The sequence below is a fragment of the Nicotiana tabacum genome, chromosome 18 (assembly GCF_000715075.1).
Source record: "Nicotiana tabacum cultivar K326 chromosome 18, ASM71507v2, whole genome shotgun sequence".
Lineage (NCBI taxonomy): Eukaryota > Viridiplantae > Streptophyta > Magnoliopsida > Solanales > Solanaceae > Nicotiana > Nicotiana tabacum.
In genome coordinates, this window is record NC_134097.1 from 102,204,177 (window position 1) to 102,218,062 (window position 13,886).

The 13,886-nt window shown below is 37.5% G+C and overlaps 1 long non-coding RNA gene across 1 annotated transcript; it reads right to left on the bottom strand.

Annotated features, from left to right (window-relative positions):
- Positions 1-430: 430 nt before the first annotated feature.
- LOC142172952 (uncharacterized) lies at positions 431-12,786 on the bottom strand. Its single transcript, XR_012702216.1, has 2 exons — positions 3,842-12,786; positions 431-3,182 (listed from the first exon to the last, which is right to left on the bottom strand). It is a non-coding gene; the product is annotated as an uncharacterized LOC142172952 (long non-coding RNA).
- Positions 12,787-13,886: the final 1,100 nt, after the last annotated feature.

Below are 13,886 nucleotides of genomic sequence, written 5' to 3' on the forward strand. Positions count from 1 at the left end.
ACGAGATTCATTTCTTCGTAAATCTTCGATACAAAAACCCATTACTGAATTAATTCCATTTCGGTTCAACAAAGCATGTGAAATTGAATTCCAGAAATAAGCTTAACATGTACACACCTATTCATTTCAAGCACATCAAAGTAATTACAATTCATTTGACTTAACAAATTAATGAAACTAAGCCTGTAAATACAATCAAACCAAGGTTGCTAGTATGAACATTGGTATGAATTTACCTTCAATCCTTTTATAAGGGGCCAAAAGACAATATGGAGCACTTTGAGCTACAATAAGCCAAACAAGACCATATCCCAACAAATTCTGAATAACATCAACGAATAAGACAACCCATATGGGCAAAACTTCATATAAGATACCAACAATGAATTCAATAGCATTACCCAAATCCGTCCGAACATGACTAGACTAATTAACAAGAACAAATGGAGCGATATAGTAAGACATCAGCAAAATGTAGTAATGAAGTGTTAACATTCAATAAAACAGGGCAACAACAAACTAATAAAAGTAACAAAACATGACATCAAGAAAAAAACAACAGAAGGAAAAGAAAATTGACCTAAACCATAGCACCTAGACGAAACTCGAACCAGAAAACCAACGGACAGTACCTCGACACCTCCAGCAAACTCGAATCTGCCAGACAACCTCAGACTACGACCTTCAGTGAACTTGAAACTCAAACACGACCACCACTCAATCAGATTCCATAATTTGAGAATGAAAATTGAAAATCTTCGATATTCTTCCTTTTTTGTTTATTGACTGTGGGTGTGTGTAGTGTGGTGGGCGTGAGGCTACTGGGAGCTCGATGGCTATGGTGTTAGGGGGTCGTTTGGCTGCGCGGCGTGAAGGTCCGGGATGGGGTCGCTGATTGGTGTGAGGTCAAAAAGAAGAGCTGTTGATGGGGTGTGTTCTTGTCACTGGCCTTGTTTTTTGTGGGGAGGGTCATGTATTTTGGTTGAAGAAGAAGCAGTACAGTGGGGGAGGGGTCGTGATTTGGTTCTGCCGTTGGATTATTTTAGTCTCTAGGTTTGTATATCTCCTAAGATTTGTTGGTGTTGGAATGAAGAAGAAGCAGAACCATCAAGTCTTCGGCATTTTTTTTAATGTTTGATGATGGAAGAAGGAGACAATTTAGGGGTGGGGTCTATTGTGTTATAGGAACAACGCTCACTCTTATATGTATAGGTCTAGGGTGTATTTTTGTGCATTTTGCTGATTAGTCTCTAGGTCTTTAGTGTATTAGGTCCATAGGTTTTTAAGAAAGGTTCTTCTAGGTTAAGGGAGTATGGGTTTGGTCTTATTGGGCCTGAATTTAGGAGATTAGGGTAGGTCCATGTCTTGTTGGGTCTTAAAATTGCTCCAAGACTCCAAAAATTATTATTCAAAACCATAGCTAAATTCCTTTAATATAAGATAACTATACTACATATTGCAGAAACAAATTCTAATCAATTAAACTAAACTATATTAAAACATGAAACTATTATATATTTTTGTATTTTCAAGATTATGTAAAGATAAAAGTAAGGTACTATTTTTGTATTTTTTTTTAACTTATGAAAGGTACATAAAATAAATACTTTTGTAATTTTTATTTTTGTGACGAAATAAATTAAAAGAGTCAAAATTAGTTTAAATAAAGATATTAGGCCTAAACTATATATTTACATGCTAAAATATAAAAATCTTGGGGAGGGTCAAAAATCACATATCTACAGCTGCCCCTCTTTGACTGGAGATACGAAGTATTTTCAGACAAAGAATGACTAGACAAGTTTTTTGACCCGACCATTATTTAAGGAGACCAAAAACTAAGAGGAAGGAGAATGACCGAGCCCTGATATATGAGCTGCCTACATATCCTTGGCTATAAAGGAATCAGGCCACATGTAGTTCAGAGGTGAATGAGGTGATGGAGTATGCCGAGGTGGAGAGCCGATCGAGGTGTCGTTCCCCCGAGGTTCCGATCCGCGGTCATGTTATTACATCAAAAATCAAAAAATGAAAAAGACTAGCTAAGCTTGTCAACTATGAGTTACAAGATTCCTATCTATAAGTCTTCTGAAGCTTGATCTTGAGTCTTGAATGGTTCTTCATGCAGGCTTTGGATTTGAACCTTGATACTTGCTAGTTGCAGGTGCTAGTTCATTCTTCTTCAGCTTTTCGGATCAAAATCGGACATACCATGCTTGTGACTTCAGTCATGTATTGAGCAGCTCACATATTTCATCAACTTCTGTATCTGGATTCACTTCTTACCTTTCTTTTTTTTATTCTAAATTGTGACTAACTTCTGTTGATCACCTCGGACTGTTGACTCGCATTCTTGCCGCGAGATTCTTTTTTTGCTAACTTGAATTGTATTCTGAAGTAAATTCCATTATTCTCCAGGTGGCGCCTGATTGCCAACATTTGAACTGCATTCCCTTGTTCTCCAGGCGGGCGCCTGATTACCAAAACTTGAATTGTATTCCCTTTGTTACCTTAAACTGTTTTCCCTTGAAACCTGTGATGTCTTCCTTTGAAACTTGAACTGTATTCCCTTGCTCTCCAGGTAGGCGCTTGATTGCCAAAACTTTAACTGTATTCCCTTTCTCTCCATGTGGGCGCCTGATTGTCAAACTTTAACTGTATTCCCTTGCTCTCTAGGTGGGCGCCTGATTGCCAAAACTTGGACTGTATTCCCTTGCTCTCCAAGTGGGCGCCTGATTGCCAAAACTTCAACTGTATTCCCTTGCTCTCCAGGTGGGCGCCTGATTGCCAAAACTTTAACTGTGTCAAAAACTTTAACTATGCCTTCCTTGTTCTCCAGATGGGTGCCTGATTTCCAAAATTTGAACTGTATTCCCTTGCTCTCCAGGTGGGCGCCTGATTGCCAAAACGTTAACTGTATTCCCTTACTCTCCAGGTGGGTGCCTGATTGCCAAAACTTGAACTGTATTCCCTTGCTCTCCAGGTGGGCGCCTGATTGCCAAAACTTTAACTGTTTTTTCTTGAGACTTGACCTGTTTTCCTTGTTCTCCAGGTGGGTGCCTGATTGTTGAACTTTAACTACTTTCCCTTGAAACTCGAACTATTTTCCCTTGTTTCTCCATGTGGGTGCCTGATTGCTGAGCTTGAATTGTCCTCTTCTTGAAACTGCTTTTCCTTTGAACCTAGTTACAACAAAACAGACAAAACAAAATAAACTTTTCTGCCCTAGTTTGGTAGCTTGGGACATTTGTAAATGTTAATTGAATCATGTTACCCAATATCTCTAAGAGTTTAAAAGCTAAGCCCCATTATCCAGGAGGGTCCTGAAAATTAAAATCAAATCTCATCTTAAGAGTGAAAACTTCAAAACTAAATCCAACTTCCTAAAGGAGAAACTTATGCTAAATCTCATTATCTAACGGAGGTCTTAAAACTAGGTCCCATTATTCAGGAAGGTCCTGAAAATTTCCAATTGAATCTCGTCCTAAGAATGAAAACTTTAGAACCAACTTATATTTCCTCAAAGTAGAGCTTATGCTAGAACCCGTTACTCATGAATGTTTTGAATTTTAACTAGGTCCCATTGTCCAGGAGGGTCCTGAAAAGTTAAAATTAAATCTCATCTTAAGAATGACAACTTCAAAGCTAAATCCTATATCCTAAAGGTAAAACTTACGGTAAATCTTATTATCTATGAAGGTCTTAAAACTTAAAACTAGATCCCATTATCCAGGAGGGTCCTGAGAACTTTAAATTAATCCCATTATCCAGGCCAGTCCTGAAAATTTTAAATTAAGTCTCATTATCCAAGAAGGTCCTGAAAAGCCAAAAATGAACTTACCTAAGCCATGCTTTTTTGCTGGAGGATCTCTGCAGAATGAACAAAATTCCTTGCCCCCTGAACCATGCTTTCCTCATAGAGGGTTCCTGCAGATCGAACCAATTTTCTTTCCCCTTCTCAAACCGCCTTTGTGCTGACAAAATTTGGGCACGACATTTCAAAAAAAATCAAGCTTCACAATTTTGATTAGGACATAGTCTTCGTCCCTGTTTCAAACAAAGAAAACTTGTGAGTTTAAACATGGTGGTTGGTTTGTGGCCTTGACTTCGAGAGCGATTGCTCCTTCACTTCCCATGATAACTTGGATTTCAACTCGAAAGACCTTGCCTGTTTATTGACTGACCACTTTCTCTGTCACCCTTAGCACGGAAAATACCTCTGATCCGTTCGATCCCACTACCATTCATCTGTTGCATTGTGCTCATGAATTGACATATACCGAACCTTTGTATTTCACATGAATCCCAAAGCACGTTAGTTGTTACCAACTCAATGCACTTGTTGTTCTTTCCTGACATATGCCATCGGCCTTGTCCTTGAGGTCTGGTGCTCCTGTACTTGCCATGATAACTTTAATTTCCACTTGGAAGACCTTGATTTTTATTGGTTAACCACTTCCTCTATCAACCTTATCACAGAAAATACCATTGATCGTTCAAACCGAACACCCTCTATCTATTGCATTGTTCATGAATTGACATATACAGAACCTTTATGCTTCACATGAATCCTAAAGCACTTCGATTGCCACCCACTCAGTGTGCATGCTGTTCTTTCCTGACTTAAACAACTTTGATGCGCTAGTCAGATCCCGTATTGTGCAATTGAAAAGCTGGTGGCAAATTTTGAAGTCATTTCTCACTTGTTCTGACCAAACAGACTCAGGAAGAGGAAGTAAACAAGACAAAAGGAACATCGTAAAGGATAATGGAAAGATATGATTCCTAACAAGAAAACTACAAAGTAGAAACTTATCAGATGTGGATACCAACTCTAATGACCATGACATGAACCTGCGGCCTAATCTGTCACGCAAGTTTGATGTTCAACTCTTGTTATACCCTTAAACCGTGAAACTGAGCTTCAATGTTTCGATTATCCAATCTGATTCACGATTCTTATTCGACTTGTAGTGCCCGAAGGGTTTCACTATCAAGCCTCTCTCATTTTGTTATTTCTCTCAACTCACCATCGCCTTATGGTGCCTGTGAAGATTTTCACCAATAAGACTCTCTCATTTTGTTCTTTTCTTCTTATTTCCTCTTATTCTGCAGATGACAAGGCATTAACTATGGTAAAAACATCATATACTCTTGGCATGTCTAAACTCAACACTCTCAAAGATTATCTGGAAGGTCTTTTTTGGACTGCAATGTGCTTTTGGACAGGGTTAGGAAAAAAAAGATATCATAGAGGCTCAAAATAACTAAGACAACGGGTTAATTTATTTACAACTTTTGGAGTCCATTCTAAAAAATTTGCCCCAATTTCTAAAACAAGGAAATTTGAATCTATTTTCCCTATTTCTTTTCTTTATTAATGGAATTTCCCGCTCTCGACTTAGTGGGATTATGAAATATTTTATTTGGTATGATCGAACCGTAAGGCTGCCTACGTATCTTGTGGTGACAAGAATCAGGTCAAACGTAGTTCGCAAGACTACTTTTTGTTACTATTTTCCTTTCTTTTCTCTTTTTTTCCTTCTCTCTTTTTTTTTCTTTTCCTTTTTTTCCTTTATCTCTATTTTTTCTCTCTCTTTTTTTTTTTGAATTTTCCTTTTGGAATGAACTTTCTAAAATAAACCTATGGGGACATGAATTTTTTTTCTCTTTTTTTTCGTATGACTTTAACTTGATTCCAAAAAAGGGGAGGTCAAAGAAATCAGTACAGATTCAAAAGGGTGTCGAATGGTATAAGTGTTTAGGTAGCTGAAAGAGGGCCTTCCAATCCTTGAAAATGCCGAGTACAACACATGCAACTTGAAATGCAAAAAGAAGAGCACACACAACATTTCTTTTACAGCTTCGGCATTGATATCACTACTATGCTTTCCACTTTTTTTTAACGCCTTGTTAAGTATAGAACCCTCGTTAGATGATTCTTTTTTTCACAATGGATATCCTCCGTCAATTCAGAGAAAACTTTCTTGATTTTATTTTATAACTTGAGATGCACTTGAACTCAAAGTTGCTTGCTTCAAATCGTCCGGGATGCACTCTCCCTTAACGAATTCTTGTCACCCTATTAACTTTTCAAATTATCTTCCCCAGTTTCACACAATTCGGGCTTTAAGTGATCTCAAAATCCCTTTACTTACTTCCCTCATATGTTCATCTTCAAAACTTGTTTCATTGCTTCATGATTAGACTAACTTTTAAGACTAGGCTAAGAATTATGCGTACATGCCATGTCACTAGAGTCAGCAGGAAAAAAACTATAAAAGGAAAAGAGAACTAAACAAAAATGACTAGAAATAACAGAAAACAGAAAATTGCATTAGACAGACAACAAAAGGGTTTGAACAACAAAAAAAAAACTGGGGTTACAACCCTGGAACAATCATAGATAACACTAAATGAGTTACTACGACTAAAGAAACTAGGCAAAATAAAAGGATAGAAGGGTTTGAGTCACAAGACAATATCCGGATTACAACCCTGAAATAACCCGGACAAAAGAAATGACAACAAAATAAACCACCAAGACTCTTCCCTGGCTAGCCAAGAGAGGAGCATCTTTCCAATTACCAAGCTCGACATCTTAGCCACTGAGTTCCACATCAGTATCACTGGGACCTTCACCAACTTCAATCACATTGTCTTCACCAAGTGGCTCATTGACTCCTTTGAGCAACCCTTCGTCATTGCAAACCATCCCAACAATTTGTGTGTTGTCATGCACCTATAGAGGATTATGTGTGACACTTGGGGTATTACTGCCTTGGACCACAATTATTCCTTCTTGAATCATTCTTTCTATTTCCCTTTTCAAAGCACGACAATCTTCAACATTGTGTCCCTGGGCATTGGAATGGTATTCACACCTTGTAGCAGGGTTAAAGCTTCTTGCACATGGGTCTATATAATTTAGAGGAATAGGTGCAATCATGTCGCAATGCTTTAATCTCTCAAACAAACTTGCATAGGACCCTCATATTGGTGTAAAATTACCTTTCAGCCTTTGTTCCCTTCTACACCCTTAGCTTGAATGTGGGCTAGAGGGCACTTGAAAATTTTGTGGAGGCTGGTGAGGATTCTACGGTGCTCGTGCTCGCCTTTTGGAGTGACCCAGTGATTGGACAGATGGCCGGATGTTGATTCGAGGATAATATTGGGGTGGATTATGTGGAGTATGGGTATGTTCATGGGGTTGGTATTGAGGATGAAAGCGTTTAGCAGGAATGTTCACTGCATCCTATCGTTGGCGGGATTCAGCAACATCTTTTATATCAATGGGAGGACTGTCCCGAGCAACTTGTTCGTTCCATCTGAACCAAAATTCCCTAAAACTTTCCTTGGGTTTCTTTTCCATCTGAGATATGGAGGAGCGGTCTGGGACAATGTCTATATTGTACTGAAAGTTTCGCACAAAATCTTGAGCCATGGCATCCCATGTATGCCCGTTACCGACATCTTGACGAGTATGTCATTCCAAAACTTCCCCAGTCAGGCTCTCACTGAAATACACCATCAACAACTCATCTTTCCCACCAACACTTCTCATTTCACTGCAATAACCCCTCAGATGGGCTACTGGATCTCCACGCCCATCATACAAATTAAACTTTGGCATCTTAAACCCTTTCAGCTTTCTGGATATCTCATCTTGCTCCACTGTCTTAGCAGGCTTTGCAGTCTCACCGGTAGGCTCAAAATGAAGAGCGTAAGAGTATGGACCCGAGACCTTGAGTTCTGGAGCATAGTATTAGGCATCGGGGATTTTGAACACAGTCTCGCTAGAGGATCGAGGAAAGGTATCAGGTGGATGAGCTACAAAAACATGAGTGGTCAAAGGAGCGGGATATGAGGTGGTTCTGGAGGGTGGAGTGTGAAAAGGTTGTGGGAAGATATCCTGGACTCGTGACAGTGGCTGAATGGTGACAAGGCTTTCAGTGTAGTTAGTGGGAACTGATGGTGGAGGACGCCAACTAATCCAGGCTTTGTATATTTCGGCCATCTGTCCTTTCAACCTTAAGACCTCTTCTTTCAACTCAGATTCTGATTCAACAATTCCCTTAGACGGATCAATAACCCCTGTGTCCAAGTCTTTGCTATCCATGGCTACCTTGCTCTTTGACCTTGTGTTGTATGGATGAGTTACTTAAAAATCACAAACCAACCACCCTTCTGCTCAATGGAGATAACAAAAAGGAACAAAATGAGGTCATCACGTTAGCGTCAGGGCATTTAATAGCTAAAAATATCACATTGCGTGCAGTGCACCTAGTAGCAATTAACGGTTCTAGAATGACTTCGAGGGTCACAAGGTCACGTGGCATCATCCCAATTTTGTTCATTTGAATCTTCTATTTTCTTTTCTTTTCTAGCACTGCTAGGTTTTTTATTTCCTTTCTCCTCTTTTCTTTTGCTTATCGCTCTTTTCTTTCCTCTCATTTCTCACATCCCATAATTTTATTTTTTATTTTTCGTTTTCTTTAATAATAAAAAAAATGATTTGATCGAACCCTATGTAGGTTGCCTACGTATCATGACGCTGCATGAATCAGATCTTTGCGTAGTTCGGGAAGATCGATAATAATGTGATCAAACTAACGTTCTTAATTTCTTTTTTCTTTTTTTTTTCTTTCTTTTTTTAACTTAATGACTACGCTGACGAGAAAAGGGAAATAAAAGAAACAAATCTTTTTTTTTGAGTTTTCTAGACTTAATGTTCTATAACCTATTCTAAACTCAAGCTCAACGGATTTTTTTCCTTTTTTTTTCTTTTTGAAACAAATACTCTATTAAGGAAAAATCTTAGAAGAGAAAAATATTTTTTTGACCTTTTTTTTAGGAAGGAACTCTAAAAAATAAACCAAAGAAATGTATTTTGATTTTCGTTTGATATCCTGAAAGAAAGATTTCGAACCAAGAAATGAAAAAGATAGAAAAAATATTTTTGGATTTCAGTTTGACTACCTATGGGAGAAACTCTGAAAATAAACCCAAGATAAAGTATGTTTTTTTTTCTTCTATGAACAATGTCCTAAAGTTCTAGTAAAAATAAAAAGAATTGTTTTTCATTTTTCGTGAATTTCTCAAAGAAGAACATCAAAAGAAAATCTTTTTTTTTGGATTTTTGGAATTAATATCTTAAAGAAAACTTTTAAAGAGGTACTAAAATAAAATTCTTTTTTTTTTGAATTTAGGCTTAATATACTTAAGGAAATATACAAGCAATTTTTATTTCGAGTTCTAGATATTAATTTCTAAGGAAAAGCCACCTCAAAATTTCTTCTTTTTTTTTTAAAATTTCTAGGAGTAGTATTTCTAAAGAAAATTCTAACGGAAATATAATAACACAAAATATCTTTTTTTGGATTTTTGATTTATAACACACTTTTTCAAATACAAAATATGAAATAATAACAAAAGTCTTGACAAACTTAACTAGACCATGACAGACTCTAGCATCAACTAAATGACTAACTACTATACAGAACTAGAAAATAAAACATGAACAATAGACTCAAAAACATAAAAAGGCTCCTCAGGCAGCTCCTGAATGTAGTGGTCCTGGGGTATCTGTCATGCTCAAACTCCGGTAAGTAGATCTACACATGTATGAGAAAACTTAAACCAACACTATGTAAGACAACAACATTCCCTACTAGACACATGCAAGACATGGTTGTGACTATTTTTCTAAAGTTAACTTATGTGGCTAAAAATGCAAGATTTGGCTAAGACCCCTTAAGCCAAGAACCTAAACACACTAGGAAGATCGGACCATATGTGGGTTGCCTACGTATCACGCTCCGAAAGATGAGAATCAGGTATGCATAGTTCGGGCAGATTGGATACGAGCGATAATTAAAAAAATAAGTAATTTAGAGAAAATATATTTTTCGTCCTTTTTTTGAAAAAATGATGAAACATGTAAACTCTTTTTGGATTTTCTTTTCCTTTTTTTTGATTTTTTTGATTTTCGAAAAATGATGAAAAAGTGCAAAAACTTTTTTTTTGAATTTTTTCATGTTTTTTTTCTTTGTCTTTTTCTTAACAAAAATGTGAAAGAAAACATAATTGGGTCATACTTGCTTTATTTTTTGTACCTCAACATATTTTCTTTCTCATTTACCCTTAAACCTCATTGGTCCGCCAAATGACCTCTTTTACCCATGAAGATTGCAATATGTAGCACATTAGGATGCATCAGGATGGTCTTTTATTTTTGGGTATACTTGTCCTAGACGGATCCAACCTCTGTGTTGAGTCCCCAAAGTCAAATGCATATGATGCAAACAAGCGTTCCTACCAGGGATCCGGCATGAGGCTGAGTTATTTTAAGTTCAAAACCTGGGTATGTTGTTCTAGACTTGTGTACCCGAGCGAACAACTCGAGCCGGATGAGGGGGGGCTACGTACCGGGAACCAAAAGGCCATCCGGCTTTTTAACTTATCTGAGCCTCTTCCTAATTTAAGGTATGACACCAACAGAAGAGGAGTCACGCCAGCGTGCACATCCCCGAAGATGAGAAGGGAAGGGTTTCGTAGCAGTTTATATACAGTTTAAATAATATCAAAGCGGTAAAAAGCGACATTTAGCACATTAGGCCCAAACACGTAAAAATCAGATAATAAACAAAGCCAAATATAATAATTATTCTAAGCTCGAATTCTTGAACCCTGAACCAGAGATTCTGGGTTCTTGTCCCCAGCAGAGTCGCCGGAGCTGTCACACCTCCTTTTTACTACCCCGGAAGGGGTATATGAGAGTTTTTTCCAATTAAAGTGATAATCGAAACGGGATTATTTATTTATGATTCAGAGTCGCCACTTGAGATAATTTATGGTGTCCCAAGTCACCGATTAAATCCCAAATCAAGGAAAGATTGACTCTGTTTTACAGTTCGTGAAATACAGAAATTCGGGTAAAGAATTATGTTAACCCGGGAGAAGGTGTTAGGCATTTTCAAGTTCCGTGATTTTAGCGCAGTCGCTCAACTGTTATTATTGGCCTATTTATCTGATTTTAAAACATCTTTGAAACCTATGTGCATTTTATTCCTTTTAAACCGCTTTTAATAATCCAATTGTTATACAAATAATTATTTAATTGCACATTACGAATCATGTCATGGGAACCGTACCCACGATCTACAATATATTTATTTTATTAACAAGATTAAATTGTGGCCGGGGTCACATAAATGTACCCCGGATTTTAGAAATTAAGCATCACAACTACGTCACGGGAACCGTACTCGTAGCTATGACAATTTATTTATTTAACGCGCCTAAAGCAAACTACAAAAGTTCAAGGCATTTTCTACACTAGTTAAGATGATCAATATGAGGGCCATAGATTATGGATTTTGTTTGCATATGGCGCACCTCAATTTATTTAAAAGAAAAGATTTGTATTTCGCTAAGGCAAACCAAAAATACTCCTACTTATACCTAATTTTTAAAAGAAACTAAGTATCACAACCACGTCACGGGAACCGTACCCGTAGTTGTAATAACTTAATTATGTGGCTAAAGCAAACTACGGGATTATTTCTTCGTAAAACTTCGATACAAAAACCCATTACTGAATTAATTCCATTTCAGTTCATCAAAGCATGTGAAATTGAATTCTAGAAATTAGCTTAACATGTACACACCAATTCATTTGACTTAACAGATTAATGAAACTAAGGCTGCAAATACAATCAAACCAAGGTTGCTAGTATGGACATTGGTACGATTTTACTTTCAATCCTTTTGTAAGGGGCCAAAAGACAATATGGAGCACTCTGGGCTACAATAAGTCAAACAAGACCATATCCCAACAAATTCTGAATAACATCAACGAATAGGACAACCCATATGGGCAAGATTTCATATAATATACTAGCAAGGAATTCAATAGCATTACCCAAATCCGTCCGAACATGACTAGACTAATTAACAAGAACAAATGGAGTGAGATAGTAAGACATCATCAAAATGTAGCAATGAAGCGTTAACATTCAACAAAACAAGGCAACAACAAACTCATAAAAGTAACAAAACATGACATCAAGAAAAAACAATAGAAGGAAAAGGAAATTGACCTTAAATGATAGCACCTAGAAGAAACTCGAACCGGAAAACCAACAGACAGTACCTTGACGCCTCCGGTGACCTCGAATCTGCCAGACAACCTCAGATTATGACCTTCGGCGAACTCAAAACTCAAACACGACCACCACTCAATCAGATTCCATAATTTGAGAACGAAAATTGAAAATCTTCGATATTTTTCCTTTTTTTGTTTATTGATTGTGGGTGTGTGTAGTGTGGTGGGCGTGAGGCTGCTGGGAGCTCGATGGCTATGGTGTTAGGGGGTTATTTGGTTGTGCAGCGTGAAGGTCCGGGATGGGGTCGCTGATTGGTGTGAGGTCAAGAAGAAGAGCTGTCGATGAGGTGTGTTCTTGTCGCTGGCCTTGTTTTTTGTGGGGAGGGTCGTGTATTTTTATTGAAGACGAAGCAGTACGGTGGGGGAGGGGTCGTGATTTGGTTCTGCCACTGGCTTGTTTTAGTCTCTAGGTTTGTATAGCTCCTAAGGTTTGTTGGTGTTGGAATGAAGAAGAAGCAGAACCATCGGGTCTTCGGCATTTTTTTTATTTTTGATGATGGAAGAAGGAGACTGTTCAGGGGTGGGGTCTATTGTGTTATGGGAACGGCGCTCACTCTTGTGTGTATAGGTCTAGGGTGTATTTTTTGTTTATTTTGTCGATTAGTCCCTAGGTCTTTTGTTTATTAGGTCCCTAGATTTTTAAGAAAGATTCTTCTAGGTTAAGGGAGTATGAGTTTGGTCTTATTGAGCATGAATTTAGGATATTGGGGTAGGTCCATGTCTTGTTGGGTCTTAAAATTGGGCTCCAAGACTCCAAAAATTATTATTCAAAACCATAGCTAAATTCCTTTAATATAAGATAACTATACTACATGATGCAGAAACAAATTCTAATAAATTAAACTAAACTATATTAAAACATTAAACTATTATATATTTTTGTATTTTCAAGATTATGTAAAGATAAAAATAAGGTACTATTTTTGTATTTTTTTTAATTTCTGAAAGGTACATAAAATAAATATTTTTGTAATTTTTATTTTTGTGACGAAATAAATTAAAAGAGTCAAAATTAGTTGAAATAAAAATATTAGGCCTAAACTATATATTTACATGCTAAAATATAAAAAATCTTGGGGAGGGTCAAAAATCATGTCTACAATATTGATTTTATGATAGCGCTTGGGCTGTAGGTGCCCCTTCGGAGTCTGTACACACCCCCAGGGAGAGCGGTTGATATTATTGATGGATGAATCTTCTCTGGACATGGATCTTGTCTGAAGCACTTGATACCTGGAGATGGATCTTCTCTACAGGGCTGGATTGGCCTTTCTCAGTACTGGGTGACTTATGATCAACGATGTATATATTCTGGGATGGATCTTTCCAGGGCCATATGGGCCATATACAGTATCGAGTGGTTGAACATTTGAGAGTGTGAGCACATGAGGCTGACTGCATGGTGCATCACATACAACATGTGCATTGGCATGTAGAAATAGCATAGTTATATTCTTCGCATTTTTCAGATTTGATCTATTTCATTGTTTTGAGCTATCTATTTAATGTGAAAGCATGCCTATGTTTTTGCACTGTTATTTTCATTGTTAACTGTACCGGTTGAGTTTGTCACTACCTTTCAATCCAAAGGTTGAATTTGTTACTTATTGAGTTGGTTGTATTCACATTATTCCCTACACCCCGTGTGCAGATTCAGGCGCTTCTGGTCACGGCGACTGCTGATTGAGAGTCAGATCCCGGAGACTATTGAGGTAGTTGC